This window comes from Miniopterus natalensis, chromosome 18 (genome assembly GCF_054644295.1).
Source record: "Miniopterus natalensis isolate mMinNat1 chromosome 18, mMinNat1.hap1, whole genome shotgun sequence".
Classification (NCBI taxonomy): Eukaryota; Metazoa; Chordata; class Mammalia; order Chiroptera; family Miniopteridae; genus Miniopterus; species Miniopterus natalensis.
The window spans coordinates 5,982,371-6,005,455 of record NC_142098.1 but is presented as its reverse complement, the minus strand read 5'-3'; the positions used below and the strand labels follow the sequence as shown (position 1 = coordinate 6,005,455).

Here is a 23,085-nt window from a genome sequence, read left to right as displayed (position 1 = left end):
TGCTCCTCTGGCTGTTCAGACGGGGGGCATCATTCACTCCTGCAACCCAGCCCTCATGAACTCCCAGCTCTCGGCTCTGTAGGTCCTTTTAAGCAGAGTAAACACCCCAAAGTACACTGTCAGCACCTCCTCCCACCCTGAGCCCCGACCCACAAAAGGCCTGACTCGGCCACTCTGACACAGGCACCCTGTGTGGCCACACTGCCTGCTCCCTCAGAAGCCTGGAACGCCCCGGTCGGTTAAGCACTGTTGTCTAAGAGCAGAGCTGCCATCAGCTCAGTGTGAAAGTGCCCCGCACCCCCTTCCTCCAGGACAGAAGGGGGCAGATGAGGGACAGCCCTGAGGGACGGCATCGGCCACCCCTCGATGAACCCTGGTGGTGGGGGAATGAGAAGTTATGGGAAATCCAAAGGGCCGATCATCTGCCTCCCAGCCGAGGCCAGACTTGAGCCCAGGCCCAAGCATGCAGGGCCCGGACAGCCCCAGCCACCCCACGCGGGTGCGGACAGGGCCAGGCCCGGGGCTCAAGTCCTCACTCCACCAGTGAGGGCCACCCCCACACACCCAGCCTCTCCAGGCAGGCACAGTATCCCCACCTCAAATGTGGCAGCTCTCAGGAGACGTGTGTGTGGGTGGACACCCCTAGGAACCCCTGGCCAGGACAGGACAGTGCCCCACTGGGGCTCTGTCTTCTCTGTGAACTGGGGACATAAGTCATCTACCATACCTACAGGGTGGTGGGGGAGGCAGGACTGGGTTAAAGCAATAGTTAAACTGGAAAGAGGGGTTCACATCCCCAAAGCGACATCAAGCTGGACCTTTGTCTCCTCTCAAGGAGCCCTAGGCCTGTGTGGAGACCCCACCCCTGCCCCGCCCCACTGCTCACCGCCCACAGGGAGTCTCTCTCCCCAGACCCCCTCCTGGCACAGAGGCGACCACCTTGCACCCGCTAGCCCAGAAAATGGCCACTTCTTTTCCACAGAATACCGTGGGAGACTCTTCCCCCCAAAGTCTGCACCTTCCCTCTGAGGCCAAGAATCCGGAACAATCCCGGAGCCTCTCCTCTGCTCCACACCCGCACCACACCCGGAGCCACAGGAAATCCCCAGAAAGCCCAGGGCCCGGCCGGAGGCGGGAGACCTGCAGCCTGGGCAGCGTGGAGGTGCCAAAAAGGCCCCCCAAGGCCGCGCCCCGGACCCCGCACTTCCTGCCCAGCCTGCGCCCCGCACTTCCTCTCTGCCTCTCACTGCATCTGAGGATCTGCCTTAGCCTGGCCCAGGCAGACGCTCACCAAGTCCCAGATTCAAGGTCCCATCTACGAATTTTTCCTTCAGAAACACATTCAAGTGAACAGCTAACAAATCTTAAACACGCTCCCCCCGAGGCTGCAGCCAGCAGGTCCCCACTCTAGGAGGCTGGTCTAGTCGCCCCTCACATCATCCGGCTGCGCTCGGTGGCAGACAGAGCTGGTGACAGCCCACAGTCACAGCCCTTCCAGGCGGGGCCGGCCCAGACACCGCGCCTGCCCAGGCCTTGGGGCCAGGGCCCTGTCGCTCGGAGCCCGCTAGGCCCTCTGCTTCCGCCCCCGCCGCTGTCCCCAGGGCCGGCCACAGAGGAAGCCTCCGGTGCCAGCTGTGCCGAACTCCATGTGGTGACAGGGGAGAGGCTCCTGCTTCTCCGCGTCTGTCGCAGGTGTTTGCTGAGCGCGCGTGTGGAAAGGTCCGGAAGGACCCACTCGCAATGTCCCCGCTGGTCCCAGGCCATGGGCTGGGAGGGGCTGGATGGACGGGAGGCTAGTCTACTTCCCTCAGGCAGCCTGCTCCTCTGTCTCAGCATGAATCACTTCCAGAGGTTGGCCTTTTTGTTTATTTTTTTAACCTAATAAAATAAATTCAATCGCCCTTCCCTCGCTCATCTGTAGCCACTGAGAAGAGTAAACTGTACTTGTACATGTAAAATTACAGCCTTGGAGGAGATGTGGGCTCCCAGTCTGCAGTCCACAGAGTCCGGGGGGGGGACGGGCCAGATGAACGACACCGCGGTGTAACGGCACCTTCCTGTCAGCTGCAAAAGCCGGTGACAGGTTGGGAGCCACCCCACCCGGCTGTCTGCCCAGGAGGCCCTGAGAGCCTCCCCTAGCCCACGCCCAGACCCTGTCTGTCCACTGCCCGGCCAGGCCTGCCTGCTGGGGCTGGTGTCCAGCAGTCTCCTTAGGCCCAGCCGCTAGGACAGACGCCACCATTCCCCACACCCTACTTTACCTGGCTCTCCTCCAGGGCCCCTGGGCAGCTGGGCCAGGGTCTGAGCCGGCTCGGAGGTGGCCCAGCCCTCGCCTGCCCCTCGCCAGCCAGCATCCAGGCTCACACATGTGCAGGCTCCTTCCCCGGCTACCTAATGAGAGTGAGTCACATTTGGGACCCACAACTTCCTGCTCGATGGCGGGGGAAGCAGAGCCTTAGCTCAGCGCCTCGAGGGGTGCATGGGGGCCCCCTCCTAGCCGCAGCGGAGCCCTTCAGCAGTAGTGTGGGGAGCTGTCAGACCAGGCTCCTGGCTCCAATGACTTCATGGAAATTGGAAGCTTTAAGCTGGAACAATTTTCAAAAAGTGAAAATAAAACAAGCACCAAAACCTCCATTAGACGTCGAGACAGCAGGGGGAGGCAGGGAGGGAACGTGTCCTTAATGAGCAATTAGAGGCGAAAGCAGCCTGGCACCGAGCCTCGCACTGGCTCCACCACTCACACACAGGCCCCGGGCCTCAGTTTCCCCACCCACATAGTGGGGTCTTCATCTGCTGTCTCTGAGAGGTCCAGTCTCCAGCCCAGCCCGCCAGCTCTCCACATCACATCTGCCCCCGCTGGGGCCAGGCCCTATTCCAAACAGCCAGAGCCCCCAGAGAACCCAGGCAGCCTTGGGCCCCACAAGGCCAGGAATCACACCCCAGCTCCCCTTCTGCTTTGCCAGGCCTCAGTTTCCCCATTGGGATCATGGGGGGCTCAGTGGCCAGGCAGCAGAGTAGGAGGGGCTGGGAAGCAGTGAGCGGAGACCTCCTGAGACAGAGGAGGCAGCACCTCCCAGTCCTCGGGAGCCCTCTGGGCATGTGACTGGGGTGCTGGATCATTTTCTACCTTTTATCCTCGCAGGAAACAAAGTGGGGAACGGAGCCCGATGTTCCAGCTGACACCTCCCGCCCTCCCCAGGCCTCCCTTCCAGCTCTATCCTCAGAGGAGGCAGTGGTCAGACTCTTCCCTGCTGACCTGCTGCTCCCCCAGCCAGGCCACGCCTGGTACCAACTGCACGGTCCTGGTGGCAAGAGCCTGACACACAGGCTAATGTGTCCTGTGATCAGCACGTAAATACAGCCTCATGTAACTCTCCCATAGGACCCATGAAGAGGGTCTTGCTGTTATCTCCCTTCTACAGAAGAGGAAACTGAGAGTCCGAGAGGCCCCTCACTTGCGCAAGCACACACAGCTAAGAAAAGGCAGAGCCAGGATTCAAACTCAGGCCTGACTATGTCCTGGGCTCTCAACCACTTCCCCAAAGGAGGGGCAACCTCAGGCTCTCAAGCATCAGGCAGAGAAGACTGGTTTCAGCTCTCTCACAGCGCCAGGGCACACAGCACAGCCTTGCCCTTTCCTGGCCCACTCTGCAACACCTGGCCTCCTCCCTGTGGGTGGGACCCCTCAGGTGCTGGGGACAGAAATGTTGACTTGGACACACCCCGATGTCCAGGTTACGATGTGGACCAATGGCTTGGCACAGAGATCTGGGGAGGCCCTCATGACGCCAGACCCATAATTACAGCTCAGGGGACAGACATTTCATCCATCTGGGAAGGTTTGGGAACTCCCTGGAGGAGGGGACACACGATGGCCCGGACAATCCCTGACTGGTGCATGGGAGCCACAGGTGTAGGGAGTGAAACTGGGCAGGAAGAAACAGAACTCCAGCATAAACAAGGCAGGAAAGGGTACCAGGTGGCCAAGGGACAAATACGTGGAGCGCAGAACAGCAGCTTGGCCCCATTCAACAAACTCAGAAGTCGAGCGCTTCTTAGGAAGAAAGCCTACAAGCATCGCAGCGCACTGTGAACTCCAGGCAGGCTTCTGGGAGGGGGCATGAGCAGGAAAGTAACCATCTATACTGCCTCACCTCATCTCTTTCTTGCCCTTTGGGAGAGTCCAGGGGCTCACTACACCACAGCAGTGCCCAGCAAGGGGTTTCACTCCCAACCCAGCCCCTCAGCCCAGGGGAATGAAGAGGCTGAGAGCACTGGAGCGAGAGCCCCCACTGAATGACTTTGGCCAAGTTACATGATCTTGGCAGCTCAGGGAGCCCACCTGTAAAAGTGAGGAGAGTGTCCTCCAGCTCCTTGGGAGGCTGTGAGGGTTAAGTGAGAGATGTGTGTAAGGCACATAGTAAGTGCTCAATTAAAGCTGGTAGGCAAGGGAGGCCAGACAGAGGGTGTTCTCTCAGTTCCAAACCCTAGCTCCTGGCTATACCACATGCTTCCCCTGGTCAAAGACCCTCTGTGGCTTCACTATGCCTCCTGAGCCAAATTCTGGCTCCTTCTCCTGACCCCCAACACCAGGCCCAACTTATCTTTCCATCCAATGTCCCTGACCCTTCCATGCCTCTCTTCCACCTGGAATGGTGAAAATGCTATTCATCCTGCCCAGACAAGTGCAAATGCAACCTCTTCCAGGAAGCCTTCCCCAGTGCCCAGTCATGACCTCCTCTGGGCCATAGAGGCCACGGGCCTCTCCATAGAGGATATACACTGTGACCCTCCTACTCTGGTGACAGCTCCCTGTTCCTATGGGAAGCCGGCCCCACAGTGTCCACTGAGGAATGGGGATGTGACTCATAGTGGTCTAGTGAGACGCAATTCTGGAACTTTTGTTTCAACTACGTGGGGAGATGCTCTCAGTCATCAGCTGGTGGGACAGGAGCTGGGGCCACTGTGGCAGTCAGCCTCCAAGGCAGCCTCCGATGACCCTGGCCTCCTGCCGTCACGCCCCTGCACAGTCCCCTCCCACATGACCTAGATGACAACAAGTGTTGCAGAAACACATGTGGGACTTCTGAGGTCACGATCATCATCGAGCCTCCCCCTGCTACCTCCTGGATCAGCCAGTGTGGAGAAGGCCACCACCATGTGGTGAGGACACGCGTGGTGAGAAACCGGGGCCTCCTGCCAAAGCCAGCACCAACCTGCCATCCACGGCAGTGGGTCCCCCAGCCCCCGTCCAGACTGGACTGACTCATTCTGTCATCTGCTCAGGAGTGAATGAGGGTCACCTCTCTCCAGCACAGATACTCAAGACACCCTCGTGACATTTCTGCCAAATTGATCCACACTGGGAGAGTGTACTCTCCCAGTGAGAACCCAGTGGAAACAAAGAACCCATCTGCATGGCCAGCGGCTTGCATCCCCTCGAGCTCTCCCCACCCAGGGGCCTCTCGGAGGCAAGCTCAGCCTTGTGGTTGGTTCCAGCCTGATTTTTCACAGTGGGGGTGGGGGTAATTCCCATGTATCAACTTGCCTCGGCCTTCAGGGCTTAGGGATGTGCCGGGGTCCCTTCCCTTCCCAGCCGGGAACATGTGAAGGTGCTCAGGTTCACCCCATCTGTTAGCAGGCAGGAAACTGGGTTTCCAGAGCAGAACTTGGGTCACTTGGGTCAGGTACAAGTTACAGGATGGAAGAAGGGCCTTAGGACTCCTAATCAGGGGGTGCTAAGGGGTGCTGGGGTACACCGCAAAGCCACTCCACATAAATGTGTGTGCTAAATAAACAGCACCTTTGCTAACCACCTCAGCACCCCACAGCCACTCCCCCCTCCCCCATGTAGAAATAAATCTGTGTGATGGCTGCTTGCCCCAGTTCCAGTGCCAGAGAAGAGGGATGACCAGCCCTGTGCTGTGTTGGTACAGCCCTCCGGGGGGCAGGGGGCTGGCCGCCATGGCCCCCATGGCCCCCGCCTCGGCCAAGCCTGGGCAGCAGTGCTGTGTCTAAGGAAAGGGGCAGCCGGGGTCAGGCGTGTGTTGAATAACAGCAGAGAATCCTAAAGGAACAGATGTGAAAGCAACTGCTCTGCCAACCCAAAGGCCTTGTTTCCTTTGAAAAACTTGGCAGCTGGGCGACACCAGCGGACGCCTGTCCTTCCCCACACCCAGCCGAGCGAGCTGCGGAGGAGCAGGGGCAGGGAGGAAGCCCCGGCCCGCCCTGCAGGTCCTGGGGGGAGCTGCCCTGCCCGGGAACAGCAGCGAAGGGCCTTCTCTGTCATTCAGCATCACAGATGTGTGCAGATATGGCTTTTTTTGCATGCAAGAAAATCTGGAAGAATATACTCCAAATCTTCGGAGTTTTCACAAGGTTCACAAGATTCAGATTTTGCAGTTTTACTTGCATACTGGTCTTGTTGATGGCGGTTTTCCAGTTCTCGAATGAAATACACTGCCGTGTAAGTGAACAATAACAGAATAAACCATGGCCTGAGACTGGTAGTTCTCTACCCAAAACCAGACTCAGCAGCATGTAACCAGGTGGAAATGGAACGATTTCACAATAACTAAAAATACTGCTACCTTAAGCCACTGAACATCAGTCCCTGCCAGAATGACCCACAAAAATGCAACCAGGCAAGGCCAGCGTCCCCGAAGTCTGCAACCCCACCTGCAATGTGCTCTTGTGCGAGAAAAAGTCAAAACTGAACTAGAGCAAGCCTCCCGATACAAGCACCAATTCACAGGTGGTTCGGGGGACAGGAACGCATCGCACAGGATAGGGGCTCACTACAGGAAAGGGACCCGACGTCCCAGCATGGAGGTGGCAGGAGAGACAGAATGAACGGCCATGGCTCCTATGGCTGCAAGGAGGCCTGAAGCAGATGAAGCCATCTCAGGACGGAGACCGCGCTTGGAGCCTCACTTTAAGAAACAGAAAATACGTAGAACAAGGTTTTAAAACCATTGGAAATCTGAACACTGAATGGACAGTCACAATCTAAAGAAGAGTTTCAGGAACAGATCCTATAGCTTCAGCAGAGAGAGCCACACGGGACTTGTGTGGGACCAGAGATGACTCGAGGTTGGCCAAGAGCCAGAGACCACGCAGCTAAGGGACGGGTGCATGGGGGTGGTCACGCTCTTCCGTCTCCCTTCGTGTATGTTTAATTTTTCCACAGTGAAATGTCGAAACATTGTCACTGTAAGAGCTCCGGCATCTGTTGTCTCATCCGAGCCTCATATCCTCACAGGGTCCTTTTCAGCCCCTTCCTACAGATGACGAACGTGTGGCCCTGAAGGGGAAGGTGACTTACCCAGGTCTCAGAGCTGGTAACAACACAGCCACGGTCAACCTGCTCCCCATTGGAATGGGGGGATAGCTCCCCATGCCTGTCCCCAACCTGAACACCCAGCATGATTGGCAGAGGCCACCCCAGGCCCCACCATCACCTCCCAGCATGGAGCAGAGGCCACCTCCTCCTCTGCCCCACCTCCCCCTCTCCCACCTCCCCCACAGGAGCTTAATGGCTTCTAGTACCAGCCTGGGCACGGCATCCTAACCCCTCTCCTGGCAGAGCCCTCTCCTGCGAGCCTCCCCAGCTCACCCTCCGACCGCAAGGCAGTTTACTGGGGAGGAGGAGGGCTCTTGGTGCCTCGGACCTCCAGGCCCCTGACTCAGCCAGACCACAAACCCAAGTCCAGTCTGAGGGCCCCATGACGTGGAGAAATGGGCCCTTCTTCATTTACCCTACAGAAAGGACCCCCAACAAGTACAAAGTCTGCACTACCGGCTCCTTAGCGCAGTGCTCTGACTGCAAAAATACTGAAACAACTGAAATGACCAGCAACTGGGGACAGAGAAAATCACCAGGCTCTGCATGTACCAAGTGCTGGGGCGAGCCTGTATCTGTCTGCGAACCCCCACAACTCCGCATACAAAGCCTGGGCAAGCAGGACAGATGGAACTTCCTTAGGCAACAGCAAGAAAATTAGGATGCGCAATATTTTTTCTTATCATGATTTTAAAAGTCACCTGGAAAAATGTACAGCAGCAATATGTTAGCTGGCCACTTCAAAAAAGATTCTGGGGTCCCCCCTTTATTGCTGCCATGCAGGGATGTGGCCACTGCTGCAGGCTTTCTGAGTAAGCAAGAAAACAAGAAATCTGGGTTTCCATGTAAAATCTCATGGTTTCAGATGCAGGCAATCCAAAATTTTAAGCCGTTCTCTCAGTGCTCCGGACTCACTGCTGTGTGGCCCTGCGCAAACCCTTAACCTCTCTGGGATTCTACTGTGTCATCTATAAAGTGGAAAAATTACAACGGTTATTGTGACAATGAGATTAGACACACTTTGCCCACACGAGACAAAAGCAACAGTAACAATGACAACTAATTGTCACTGAGGGCGGGCACTGTCCTAAATAACATGAATTAATGTCGCTTAATTCACACCATTAGATGGGCATTGTTTTATTAATTTTTTACTGGGGGAACCATTCTTTCAAAACTTTGTATTTTGAAATAACTTCAAATTTTCAGGAAAATACAAAGAATGCTCCGATACTTTTTATTCAGATTTGCCTATTTGTACCATTTTGCCTCACTTTATAATCTGTCCATATATTTCTCTTTCATATTTGTGAGTGGGGTACTTATACTGTACCCGTAAATACTTCAGTGCCTCTTTCCTAAGAACAAGGACCCATATAAATAGTTATCAGGTGATTTAATATTGACACAATACTTTGATCTACAATCCAATTTCATCAACTGTCCCAATAACGTCCTTTATACAACGTCTTTCAGGCTAAGTCCACAGACTGCATTTGGTTGTCATGTCTCTTGGTCTCCCTTTATCTGGAACTGTTCCATGCCTCTGAGATAAGTATTCTTAGTGTTTCCATTTTACACACAAGAAACTGAAGCTCAGAGAGGCTGAAGCACTTGTCCAAAGTCATACTAGAGAGTGTTGAGCTGGGACTCAAGCCTAGGCGGTTCCCTCCAGAGCCCAAGTTCCTGTCCTCCAGACATAAGACCTCGCAAATAATAGCCTTTGTTAATAATTGAAAACAGCGCTCCTTCTGCAAACAGCTGGACGTCTGCGCACAGCCACTCACGCAGCAGGTGGTCATTAGCTGAAGGAGTGGCCTCCTGTGCACACAGGCGGGCTGCCAGCTCCCCGCGCCTGGCCCAGCGCCCACCACCCCACCCTGCAGGGCGCCCACTAGCCCCTGTACACAGCTGGGGACAGAGAGGGCCGTGCAGGCTGGGAGGCAGCAACTCATGCCTCTCTTTTTCCCCTCGTAAAGTGACCATCCAGGCCCAAATGTCCATGTCTGAAAAGCAAAGGAGGGCACCTGCCTCAGAACCAGATTCTGAAGTTGGAAGGGCCCCAGGCCACGTCCCTGACTACAGACCACCCGCACTGACAGGGGCCTCTGAGGTCAGCTGTCCAAGAAGGGGCTGAGCAGGTCCTAAGATACATGATGGGGTTGCACTGGAGGGAAGGGTTTACAGGAGGAAGGAACAGCAAGCGCTAGAGGAGGAGGGAATGGAGCTCTCATGAAGGGAACAGAAAGGACTCAGGACTGGGGGCGGGGGGGGGAATCACACAGTAGCATGTGCAAAGATGAGGAGGAGCCTGTCAGCTGAGGCCCCAAACTCAGCCTCCCCAGTGAGGATCCACAGGAATAGGGGGCTGTCCCCTCCTCTCGGCGCCCAGGATTCCTATCCAGGCCCGGTGCATCAGCTCAGGAAACCACTCTCTTTGGTTCCCAAATGGGGGTGGCTCGGGGCCTGGAGGCTCCCGCCAACCTTGCTGTCTTCACCCTGGCCTGATCTCCCTCTAGAGAGGGGCTGCCACCCCCTGGCTCCCGTCCACCCACCAGCCAGCTCCATCAGATAGCTCTCTGACAGCTCGCGCTGAGCCAGATGCCGGTGGATGTGCAGGGAGAGGGGACATGCCAACAGGTAGCCCCTGTGCCCAAGGTCCAGATGTTCTGCTAGGATTTGAGGATAATTGGTACTGAAATAACTCAAAACCCCAGGACCTTCCCACAGGCCACCCTATTAAATTCAGAAGTTTACGCCAGCCTCTCGACCCCCCAGCAAACCCAATGCCAAGTGTGAAACCAGCAGAGCTGCTCTTGAAACTTTTCCAAAACAAACAAAAAATAAAGTTTTGCTTTTCTTCCCAACTGTAGACAATTTTGAAAATACAGAAAGTGTGAGTAAATGAGGAAACGATCTATCAACAAACTCCCCAAAGATGTCCCAATAGGGACTCCTCCCTGTCCCATCTCCTCCAGTGCCCACAGCAGACTGGCCTGCCGTGTATGGACCTCCCTCCATGGGTGTTTGGGGTCAAGGTGCAGCCACTTTGTCTCTCGTATTGGCCAATGGGCTCAGAAAGGCAGGACCACACCTAACTCCTTGCCTCGCGCCCAGGCACAGGCTGGCCACTCAGGCTCCATTGCTGGAGCCAACATAAGCCACTATCACCCATCAGCAATCCCTTTGTGCCCAACTACAGAGAAAGGGGACCCCAGAGGTGGGGTCAGCAGCAAAGCCCAGAGCTCCCCGGGTATGGGACAGGAACAGGAGGAGGGGAGACATGGGCAGGGAGGTGGGCAGGCAGTGTGTTTTGCCCTTGGGAGAGGATCTAATGGGTCCACTTGAGACTCCACCTGCTAAGGTGGAGTCAGCTCCCAATGTATACTCTCAGGGACCTTCCAGAACCCCGGGAAGGCCAGGAGGCCACACCCTGGTCCCAGCTCCAGACCTCTGATGATCTCAGCTTTCCCACCAGTAAGTGGGCTCATCCTTCCAGCCCTGACTCACAGGATCAACTGATACAAGGGGCATGCCTTGGCTCTGTAAGCCACCTGGCCTCAGAAACCAGGGCTCCCAAGAGCACCCACTCTCAAAAGCTTGAGGCTGAGGAAAGAGGACCCAGCATCTGAGGATCCTGAGCATTCAATCTTTGGGGAGTGGGGGCAGCTCCAAAAGACTCCCTAGGGATCAACTTTCCATGTGTGGGGCTGTCACCTCTGGTCCCCAGGCACAGCAGGCCACTCCTGTGGGGCTCCTCTGTACCAGGTCCACAGTGGACAAGCTTCCCTCTCCTACAAGGGCACCTGCCCACATGTAAAAACAGTGACTAAATACCAGAGCGCCTTCATCTCAGCTCTCAAAGCCCCTGCCTGCCCAGTCCCCTAAGCCTGGTGCCTGAGACCACTGCAGACCTGTGGGTCATTCATTCATTCATTCACACCCGTTGAGCATCACTCTGGACCAGGTTTCAGCAAGCGATGAGGGCCCCAAACCTAAGACCTGGCCATTTGAGGCACCGCCCAACCACAGAGGGCACCTGTGGTCCTTACCTTAGCAGGGGTGGGGAACCTTTTTTTCTGCCAAGGGCCATCTGGATATTTATAACATCATTCAAGGGCCATATAAAATTATCAACTTAAAAATTAGCTATGAAAAAAGCTCCTAGATTTATTGAATTTCAAGTCCTGCCTGTGGTTGCCTTGGCAGGGCCAGACCAAATGATTTCGCAGGCCATATATAGCCTGTGGGCCGGATGTTCCCCAGCGCTGCCTTAAAGGCTCTACTTCTAGTAATGGGGCCCAAGCACTCAGCTCTGGGACTCAGAACACGAGTTCCTGGCCTTTGAGAGTGGGGACTCAAGGTATAAGCCAGGAGAGGACACCTCCAGGCCACACATCCCACCTTTAACCAGGCTCAGTTACCACCTTTGCCCATTTCCTTCATGTGAATGTTAAGTCCGGGGTTCCCCCAGTGGGGATCCAAGTCAGGGGCAAAAGTCTGCCCACTATCCCATCCACACACCCCCTTTACCTGGTGACAGGTCCTGCTCTTTGTTGACTGTGGGTAGATTGCTTCCAAACCCAAGCCCCAGTCTTGCCCTCACTGAGGCTTCTCCCCTTGAGCTATTTTTACTTGAAACAAACTACAGTTGACCCTTAAACAAGGGGGGAGGGTGCTACGGGTGCCCTCCCCTACACAGTGAAAAATCCACCTATAACTTTTGAGTCCCCCAGAACTTAAGTACATACAGTACTCTCTGGCAACCATGGGGGTTGGTTCCAGGCCCCCTCCCAATACCAAATCCAAGGATGCTCAAGTGCCTCTTCTAAAGTGGCCTCGAACGACAGTGCAGACAGAAAAAAGCATACAGCTGGAGCTCTGCATCAGCAGAGCCCAACCACAGGGACAGACAACATCATTTCCGCCGGGCCGGCGTGGCTCAGCTGTCCTGCATCAGCCTAGGATCCAGGCGACCGAGGTTCGATTCCGGTCAGGGCACATGCCCGGGCTGCGGGCTCAATCCCCAGTTGGGGGCGTGCAGGAGGCGGCGGATCAATGACTCTCTCTCACTGACGTTTCTCTCTCCCTCTCCCTCTCCCTTCCTCTCTCTGAAATCAATAAAAATATATTTTAAAAAACACATACAGAAAAAAACAACACACCATTTCCATCTGCGGTTGATTCAATACAGGGACCCAAAACCCGGGGATCCGGTGGCCTGACAGTGTATTTATTCAAATATCCCCACATAAGTGGACCCTAGCTGTTCAAACCCCTGCTGTCCAAGGGTCAGCTGTATACCGACCCTCCAGGGACTCCCCCTCGTCAACGTCGGGGACAAAGCTGCCCCCTGCGCCGTCCTAAGCCACAGGTCTTTCCCAGAGGCCAACAGGGTGCAGGGCGCAGGGGGACGCAGCTGTGTCCCCCCACCAGGTCTGTCTTGCGGTCAGGACAGTGGCCCTGGGCCCCTGTTCCTGCCCGCGGGGACCCGACCTAGGCACATTCCCACGCGAGGGTGGGGCGGGGGGCGGCGGAGGGCTGAGCGAGGGGGCATCTGCCAGGCCGCCCCAGACCTCGGCCAGGCACAGGAATGGAGGGGGGCGGGACTGGGGGCCCGGTGGGCCGGCATCTCACCGCTGTCCCCCCTCTCGGGCCTGGGAAAGCAGCCCAGGGAGGGGTCGGCCCAGCCCTCCACCCAGGGGAGCCCTGCGGCCCGCGGCTCGGAGCCCTCGGGCACCCCACCCCCACCGACACCCCCATGGCGCAGGCCGGAGGAGCCGGCGGGCGCATCGCGGGCCCTCCCCACCCCCACCCCCACCCCGCCGCGCGCTCGGGCGGCCGGCGGGGCGCCCCCTCCCCGCGGCCCCGCGCGCTCACCTGCCCGCCGCTCCGGCTCCGGCCGCGGCCCCGAGTCCCCGCCGCCCCGCGGCAGCGCGCACCGACGCGGGCGGGCTCCGGCTGTGCGGGCGGGACGGCGGCGCGGCCGCAGGCGCCCCCCGCTGGCGGCCGGGGTCCCGCCCAGCGCGCCCGGCCCGGGGCGGCCGGCGGCGAGGGGGGGCCCGGAGCTCCGCCCGCTCGAGTCCCCCGGGACGGTGACCGCACGCGCCCCGCACGGCCGGCCTGCCGGGTCGGCGCGAGGCGGCGCGGGGACCCCGCGGGGACCGGGAACCCACCCCCAGCCTGCTTCTCAGCCGCGCACGTGTTCGCGCGCCAGGTGCGGCCCCGCCCCAGGGAAGCGCTTTCGAGCAAACTCTCAGCTGTTCCTGCCCCAGACCTGCCCATTTCTAGAAGGATCCATAACCGAGGACCGCCGCCCTCCTGCCAAGATGAGGGACGCTGGGGTGGACACCCGCTGTCTCCCCGAGGCCTTAAGCTCCGAGGGGGTCCAGAGGCGGGAGCTCAGGGCCCCCCCCATTTCTCCCACCACCTGCACCCCTGAAGGTCCACTTTATCCACCTGTCCGTGTTGGCACCAAGAAGCCAAAGCCCGCCTAAGAAAGGGGGTGTCCTCCCTGGGCCAGACTGGCTGCAGGTTGCGGTTCCATTACCGGTCAGGGCACATACCTGGGTGGCAGGTTGGATCCCTGGTCTGGGCACCTGCGGAGGGCAACTGACGGGGTTTCTATCTCTGTCTCCACCGCCACCCCACCCCCTTTCCTCTCTCTAAGCATGTCCTCGCGTGAGGATTAAAAAATAATAATTTTTTTTTAAAAAAGAAAACAGGTTCCTCAGAAGGTAGGTGTCACAACCTCATCATGAGCACCCCCCACCACTCACTGCTTCCCACAACCCAGGGTGGTGCCCCAGAGTTGGCAGCAAAAAAAAAAAAAAAAAATCAGTCCTGTTTCAGAGACACCCAGGATGGGTGAGCAAAAAAGCACTCCTCTGAGTCACCACTGGGAGGGACAAAGGACACAGGCTGAAGGGATCATCAGGACCAGGAGGGCGGTTAAGTCACAGACCTTCACAAGTCACAGGCTCTCCCTTCCCACTTGTCCAAAGTGCCCTTATGCCCACAGAGGAACCAGGGTTCCCACTTAGCTGAGAGGGATCCCTTCCACAGCTGTTAAGCCCATTTCTCAGGCCCAACCTCAGAGGCCCTAGCCAGAGCCCCACGGGAAAGATTCCCGTGAATCTACAGTTTAACAAGCAGCCAAAACCCCGCTCGACTCAGAGCCCTGTGGTGGAATCCTGGAGCCAGGTACCACCACTTACCTTAGAGGGAAGACAGCTGTGTGCGTCACTGCCTGACCCCGCAGTGGAACTCAGCTGAGGAATCAGGTGGTGGGACGCCAGAAGGTGAAGATCTGATTTCCACTCCCAAAGGCAGGAAACGAGGTCCCACAGCCTTTGGGACAGGGGCACCTGGCCCTCTGGGCTGGAGCTGAGAGGAGGTCCCACAGCCTCTGGGATGGGGGCACTCGGCTGGAGCTGTGCCACTTTCCTGGCAAGGTCATTGCTGTTCCTGAGGGCTCACCAAGAAGACATGAGCAGCCGGGACTTCCCCATGCCAGGAATGGGCAAGACGGTGGGCACACCTGAACCTCATCAAAGTCAACGCCTACACCAGGCCCAGCCTGCCCCTCAACAGAACCCACCTGTTGGCTTCAAGAACTGTGAGAGCCTCAGCCCAGAGGTTTAGGTCCTGTGGCCCAGGTCAACCCTGGAGAGTGAGAGGGACCCCTGGACATGGGATGGCCCTGCTGCAGCTTGTGCTAAGCATTCCCTTCTGGCTCCTTTAAGCAGAGCACCAGGAGCCCTCAGCCCTTTGCAGTGTGTAGGGAGCTATGCTGTGACTTCCCACCCACGTGTGTCACCTTTACCCAAATCTATGACCAACTCTCCTAACAGCAGACAGGAAAACAGCTGGAGAAAGTGAGTTAAACACACCACTTGTCCCAGCGCTCACCCTTAACTGCCAGGACAGCCCCACCATCTGTGCAGGGATCATCTCAGCAGCATGGCCTCATCGCAGTCTCAGTCCTCAGTGATTCTCCAACTGGAGTGAATGTCAGAATTGCCCAGAGGCCTCGTGAGAAAACACACACTGCTGGGCCCCACCCTGGGTTTCCGGTTCAACAGGTCTGGCATGGCTCCCAAGAATTTTACCTTGTCCCAAGCTCCCAGGTGACACCAGTGCTGCTGGTCATCAGGCCAGCCTGGCTAGCAAGGCTCTAAGATACTGCTTTCCACATATGGCTGGAGCCTCACACCCAGAGGCCCTGATCCCTGGCAGGGTCTGTGACTGCGTTATCCAAAACCCAGGTGAGCTTAGTGGCCAGATGGCATTTCCAGTGAGGAAGGAGCAGCTTCTCCCATACCTGCTGTTGGATGAATTGGCTACCATTAGATACCACCTCACACCAGACTAACACAACAACCAACAACAGATTAAAGATCTTGGTGTTTGGGAAAATCCAAGATGGCAGCAGGTTAAGTGGAAGCTACACTGACACTCTCCCAGGACCAAACTGGAATTACAACTAAAATATAGAAAAACCATCCTGAATAATCAACTGAAGACTAGCTGGAGAGCGCCCTCATTACCAAGGACCTAAAGTGGAGACCGCATAGAGACTGGTAGAAAGTGAGGAGGCACCACAGGGCTGGCTGGGCTCCCACAGGTAGCAGCTGAAGTTCTAGGGGTTATCTCAGCTGTTGAGGGATCCCACTGAGAACTCTGGGTCCAAAAAACCCCAAGTTGGACTCCCCAGCCCAGAGCACCAGAACTGAGAAAGGTGCCCACATCTGACTGTGAAAACCCCACTGTGAAAAGCAGTGGGGTTTTTGTCTTCCAGGGAGAGATGGCTGAAAGGGCCAACACCCAAAGTTTCGTGTGCAGCCACTCACCGTGGGCTCCAGCAGAGGGAGGGTGAGTGGACTAGAACTGTGTGAGGAAAATCCAGGGTTACGACCTCTGGGAATAGAGCTCGAAAGGCACCCATCTAGATTCCTGCACTGAGTCATTTTCCCATGTGGCAGAGGACATCTTTCTCAGGCAGACCTTTACCGTCCAGGCAGCTTTTGCCTGGGGAGACAGGAATTGCCCCACCCATTGAAAACCTCTCACCCCACCCTTTGGGGTTTACACATTTCTGTGGTCCAAAAAACTGAGGCTTATTAAGAGACAGAGAATAACAATCAGCCTACAGGCAGAGGCAGGTCCGTGGGTACTTTGAGTCTTTGCCTGATCTGCTTCTGGCCAAAAGCAGACCTTGGTGCTCATCTTGGACCTTTCCAAATGCACCGAGCCCCAGTAGAGGGAGCCAAAAGCTGTGGATTGCTGATAGGTCCAAACAGGGTACTCAAGGACAATCACAAACAGTGTCTGACATTGCCCTCACCAGAGACCCTCCAAGCAAGTCTACCTAATACATAGAAACAAATTCAAACAGGCAGCCAAAATGGGGAGACAAAAAACAAGACCCAAATGAAAGAACAATGGAATTCTCCAGAAAAAGAGCTAAATGAAATGGAGATAAGCAATCTATCAGATACAGAGTCCAGAATACTGATTGTAAGGATGCTCAACAACATGACAAAAATATGGAAACTATGAAGAAAATTAAGAATGGCAGCAGAAAAAGTATATACTGGAAGGGATAAACAGCAGATTATTCCACAGGGGAAGCTGAGGGTCAGATCAGTGAATTAGAAAACAGGGTAGAAAAAGCACTTATCAGGAAAACAAAAACAAAAAACAAAAAACAGGAGGACAGTTTAAGGGAGCTGTGGGACAACATGAAATGTAACAATATTCACATTATAAGAGTGCCAAAAGGTGAAGAAAGTGACCAAGGGATAGAGAACCTGTTTGAAGAAATAATGGCAGAAAACTTCCCTAACCTGGTCAAGGAAAACATCACACAAGTTCAGGAGGCACAGAGAGTCCCAAGCAAGAAGAACCCAAAGAGGCCCACGCCCAGGCACATCATAATTAAAATGCCAAAAATTCAAGACAGAGAATCTTAAAGGCAGCAAGAGAAAAGCAATCTGTTCCCTACAAAGGAGCTCCCATAAGGCTGTCAGCTGATTTCTCATCAGAAATTCTACAGGCCAGAAGGGAATGGCATGAAATGTTCAAGGTAATGAAAAGCAAGGAACTGAAACCAAGACTACTCTATCCAGCAAGGCTATCATTCAAAATAGATGGTGAAATCAACAGCTTCACAGATTTTGTTTTTAAAAAAGGCTAAAGGAGTTTATCAACACCAAACCAGCACTGCAGGAAATGTTAAAGAGACTGCTGTAATAAGAAGTAGAAATAGAGAGAGAGAAACACAGGCATAAAGAATTTAAATGGCAACAGATAAGTACCTATCAATAAAAACCTTAAACGTAAATGGATTAAATGCTCCAATCAAAAGACATAGGATAGCTGAATGGATAAGAAAACATGACCCAAATATATGCTACATAGAAAAGACCCACTTCAGATCAAAAGACTCAGGCTGAGAGTGACAGGATGGGGGAAAAAATTCCATTTTGAGGAAAATGAAAAAAAAAACCAAAAACCAAAAAACTGGGAGCAATACTCATATCTGACAAAATAGACTTCAAAATGAAGGCCATAACAAGAGACAAGAAAGGTCACTACATAATACTAAAGGGATCCATCCAACAAGAGGATATAACACTGGTAAACATATATGCACCCATTCACTGATTTTACTGGATAGATCTTCCTCACAAAAAATCAACAAGGAAACAGTGACTCTAAATGACACACTAGGTCAGATGGATTTAGTTGACATTTACAGAACATTCCACCCGAAGCTGCAGAATATACATTCTTCTCAAGTTGCACATGGGACATTCTCAAAGATAGACCACATGTTAGGACACAAAACAAGTCTCTATAGGTTCAAGAAGATTATCATATCAAGCATCTCAGATCACAAGGGCATGAAATTAGAAATCAAGTGCAGTAAAAAACACTCAAAAACATTCAATCACATGGAGGCTAAATAGCATGTTATTAAATAATGATGGGTTACCAATAAGATCAAGAAAGAAATAAAAAACTTCCTGGAAACATATGAAATGAACACACAACCACCCAAATCTATGGGACACAGCGAAAGCAGTCCTGAGAGAATAGTGTGCATTTGTTGACTGAAGGAGGCTCTCTCATCCTACACCCTTCTCCCAGCAATCCAATTTAACCTTAGAAGACTGGCCAGAAAAGATGCTGGATTGAACTCGTCTTCTACCCTTGCTGCCTCCTACAACAGCTGTGAGAGGATCTTTTTAAGACCTATAAGAATGGAGTAGGAGAGAGGAAGGAACAGAAATACGAATTTGGAAGGTGGAAAGCAGGTGTTTCAGGGGCACTGGCTTGCCACACACAGGACACTGAATCCTAGACTGGTAGTTGGGAAAACTAAGAATGAACCCCAGTTGTACTGGGTAAGCACCAAGACTCGGAGAGAGGATGTGCCAGGCAGCTCAGGAAGCAGGGTGGAGTGAAATTCAAGAGGGTAGATTAAAATCTAAGAAGCAACCAGGCTCTCCCTTACCCCTGACCCCTCCACCACCCCAGCTGATTGTGTCTCCCCACCCAAGCAGAAGTCCGCAGGGTTTTCTCTGGAAAAGCTAACATAGAGACAGTCTCTGGACTGTGCGACGCCAAACCCAGCTGCAGGAACAGAGAGAAATTTAAATGACAGATTTACACAGAAGCTGAGACATACCATGCCACCTCAGAACACCCCTGTTCCCCGCTCAGCTAGCTCCCAGGATGCCGGCAGCCATGTCTTTACCCCCAGGCTGGAGGATTTCTCTGGCTTACCCACCAGCCAGGACTCAATGATCCTCTCCTCAAGGCCTCCAGCCTGAGCGTCTTGGAGGAAGCACACAGCTACACTGAGCATCCCACTGGCTAGTTAGGCCCAATTATTACAGGAGTGCAGACAACCAGGAAATCTGAGGAAAGCCTCCAACCTCCAAAAGAAAGAGTCCAAGGCAAGCAAACCAAGTTCACAGAGACTACCCAGGCAGGAAAAAACCTAACTATAATTCATATCTCCAGAGAGTCAAAAAAAATATCACAACCATGAAGCCAAATAGAATGCTTTTTTTTTTTTTTTTTTTTAAACAAGGAACACCTGAGAACAAAGAACCCCTCAGAAATGAAAAATCAACAGAAAGGTTGGAAGGTAAAGTTGAATAAAAAGTAAGAGAGATGGAAAATAGGAAAGAAGAGAGAGGAAAACCAGAGTATTGGTCCAGGAGACCCAATATCTGAATAATTGTGGAGTTTCCTGAGAAAACGGGAGGAAAATGAAAATCAGAATTCAAGATTTCCCAGGACTAAAGGACACACAGTGCCAGATCAAAAGGGTCCATGCCATCACATGCCCAGAACAACAAGTGAAAACAAACCCATCTAATTTCCATAACAGAGCAATTTCAGAACCTTGGGAACAAAAGAGAAGATCCTATAAGTTAAAAGAGGGGGAAAAATTGTTACAGCCAGCATTTCTCACAACGCTGGGAGTCACGAGGTAATGCTTTCAAATGCTGAAGGAAAAATGGTTTCCAACTGAGAATTTTACATCCAGCCAAACTATCCATGGGGCATAAATGAAGGACAAAGACGTTTTCATGTGTTTACTGTCTGTGCACCTTTGCCGGGAAGCTCCTGGGGGATGTGCACTAATGGAAAGGGACAGCTTAGCAAAAACCAGGCAAACATGGGCTGAGTGACGGGAGAGAGACTAGGGATACATGTGAGCACCAGGCACAGCTGGTCAGAGCCCAGGAGAGAGACCTGAGGAGATGAAAGTGTTAAAAGACCTGCTGCAGCCCAGCCAGTGTGGCTAAGTGGTTGAGCATCAACCTAGAATCCAGGAGATAGAGGTTCAATTCCCAGTCAGGGCACATGCCTGGGTTTCGGGCTCGATCCCCAGTCGGGGGCGTGCAGGAGGCAGCCGATCAGTGACTCTCTCATCACTGATGTTTCTATCTCCCCTCTCCCTTCCCCTCTGAAATCAATAAAGACATTACAAAAAAGGGGGAAAAAAAAGACCTGCTGCACCTGAGGGCTTGGAGAGCCTTAGAAAACGGGCAGAGTTGAGGGCGAATTAGTACAGTGTATGAGAAACTAAAAACTCCAGGGAAAAAAGTTGTGCAGTAAAAGGAGTCATTTTATTCTATAGCTCAGTTGGTAAGAACAGTATTTACATTCACAACAATGTAAATAAACATGGGCTGTGGTTAAAGAAAAGTTAGCACAGCTATGAGGAGCTGGGGCACAGGAGTTCAGGGTGGTGGGACGTGCACACGACTTCAAGAACTAAAAACCAACAGGTGTTATCAGAGGTGTGTTATTCAGACGCACCAACACACCGAAAGTTGGAAGTGGCGGCCTCAGGGGAGGGAGAAACCAGGGAGGGTGTTCGAGGCAAACTTTTAGAACCATTCGGCTTTCAACAGTGACAAAACTGCTCCTCCGCCCTCCCCTCCTTGTCACTGTCCTGGCAGGGCCTCCCCCGCCCGTGCCTCACTGCTCTCTATTTCTACAGGTCGCTGCCTTGTCCCCTTCTGTCTTCCTGGGGAGGAGTCTTGCTTGCTCTTGTGGAAGCTGTTTTCCTGAAATGGATTTTGAAAAAGTAAAGATGTGTGAGGTACCCACGTCACACGTTTTGCAGTGTTTTGCACGCTTGTGCAAAGCCACGCTGGTGAAAGCGCCTGCTGAGCGATTTAAGTACAAAAATGGTTTGCATCCCAAAGTGGACAGTAGCGCTTCTGAAAATTGATACTCCAAGTAAACAGGCCACTTGATACTTTTAACAAGCCTCTCCTTCCCTTTCATTTGGATGTTGGCATTAAGCGCTGATATTTTAAAATCACTAATGGGTTTCTCTTCAACAACGTTCCAACCCCGGTTTCAAACAGGAGTTGCTTGCTTTAGAAACATACACATAGACACACAAATTAATGCTGTTTCCCAAATGGATCATTTGACAGATTAGTTTGGGGTTTTGTTTTTTAATCCTCGCTGGAGGATATTTTCTCCATTGCTTTTCAGAGAGAGTAGAAGGGAGAGAGAGGGAGGGAGAGACAGACATGGATGAGAGAGGGACGCATCTGCTGGCTGCCTCCCACACGTGCCCCGACTGGGGCCAGGGATCGATCCCGAAACTGAGATGCATGCCTTTGGCCGGAATCGAACCTGGGCCACAGGCCAACGCTCTAACCACTAAGCCAAACCCACCAGGGTTGTTTGGGGTTTTAAATGTTTTGTGTTTGTTTGTTTTTAGACAAGCAAGAAGTATAAAGCATTTTACTTAAAAGGTGAAAAATGGCCCTAATTTAAGTCGAAGTGGTTGCATTCCTAATCTCACCTGGTAAACACGGGATTTCTCAGTACAGACTTAAGTGGACCCTGATGAGTGGAAATCACAGATGACGAAAGCCTGAGGAATGATTTGAAAGGAAAGTTCTCCTGAGAAGTATGTAAGCATGGTGCTGCTAATGATTAGGGGGATCACGGCTGCCTTTCACCCTCTTTTTCCAGCAAAACTTTCAGGTGGATTTTCCCAACAGAACCCAAGGCAGCCCAGCGTCCCCTGACCCCCCTCTGGGCCCTTTGCCTGTCGGAGTTCCCTCTGCACACGGACCACGCCTCCTACTTTCAGACAGATAACTTATTTTTAGAGAGAGTTTTCGTTTTAGTTGCTGTTACTGAAGGGTCTTAAAAGATCAAGTCTGAAAGGGCAGGTGGTGGGGAACAACCAATATAACTGATTTTTTTTCATCTTTTTTGAAAAAGGCAGTATTTTCTAAAAACGGGAGAGAAAAAGTGACAGGGTGGTTTCCGATGGCCACGTTGCATTTATAATACTTCCATCCTAGCAAGTATATCAGAAGATGCAGCTTCTCAAAGCAACTCGAGAAAATCCACCTAGAACAAGATGACACTGGAACAGTGTGTTTTGTCTTGTTTTTAAGTAAACTCAGGAAGAAAAGTGCCATCAAACAGCAACACTACGTAAAATCCCTGCTGGAGATGAGCTGGGACACGCGGGGCATTTCCCCAGGGGCATCTGTCGTGCTAACTGAGCAAAGCTACTTGCAAACGTGTGCCTCACGAAAGGGGCGCCCAGGTCTGGGTGGCGACGGGACGCGCTCTGCCCGGTGGGGACCTGCCCAGGCCAACGGTGTGACACCAACCACCGTGTAGAAGAGAAGACCCCCTGAAAGTACATACGCGAAGCCATGTTCATGCATGTAAACACGTTTTTGTATTTGTGGGTTTGCGAGAGAGCCACAGAGAAGCATCGGTCTGTTCCACTCACTCGTGCACCACGGATTGACTCTTGGACGGGCCCTACTGGGGATCGAACCTGCAACCCTGGTGTATCGAGACGACGCTCGAACCAGCGGGGCCACCCGGCCAGGGCTGCCAATGCATTTTTAAAAATCTAGGATACACCCCAAAAAGCGGCCGGCTCCAGGGAGCTGTGGGACGAGGGGGTGAAGGAAACTGGCCCTTTATCCCGGCGTTTGCCTGTGACCTGCAGGCCTTCCCAACGGAGCGCTTGTCTTAGCTGGGAAAGGAAATTCACTGGCGAGGGACGAAGTGGCCTGGACAGCGTTCGCTCTCTAAGCCACTGTTTGAGAAACTTCTGCGACAGGATTATATATGTGTGTATAATTTTCTTTTTTAAGGAGAACACTGCCAGCCAGTGTGCGGGGCGCGGGCGGGCTGGAGCGGTCAGCTGCCCAGGCTGCCCC

At 53.5% G+C, this 23,085-nt stretch overlaps 1 protein-coding gene across 1 annotated transcript in view; it reads right to left on the bottom strand.

The window, feature by feature from the left end:
* The window catches only part of ADCY7 (adenylate cyclase 7), a 52,575-nt gene extending 39,316 nt beyond the window's left edge, over positions 1-13,259 (bottom strand). The window contains exon 1 of the mRNA XM_087827117.1: positions 13,223-13,259. The gene's annotated coding sequence lies outside the window, so the exon portion shown is untranslated. The remainder of the gene's footprint in view (positions 1-13,222) is intronic.
* Between the last annotated feature and the right edge of the window lie 9,826 nt (positions 13,260-23,085).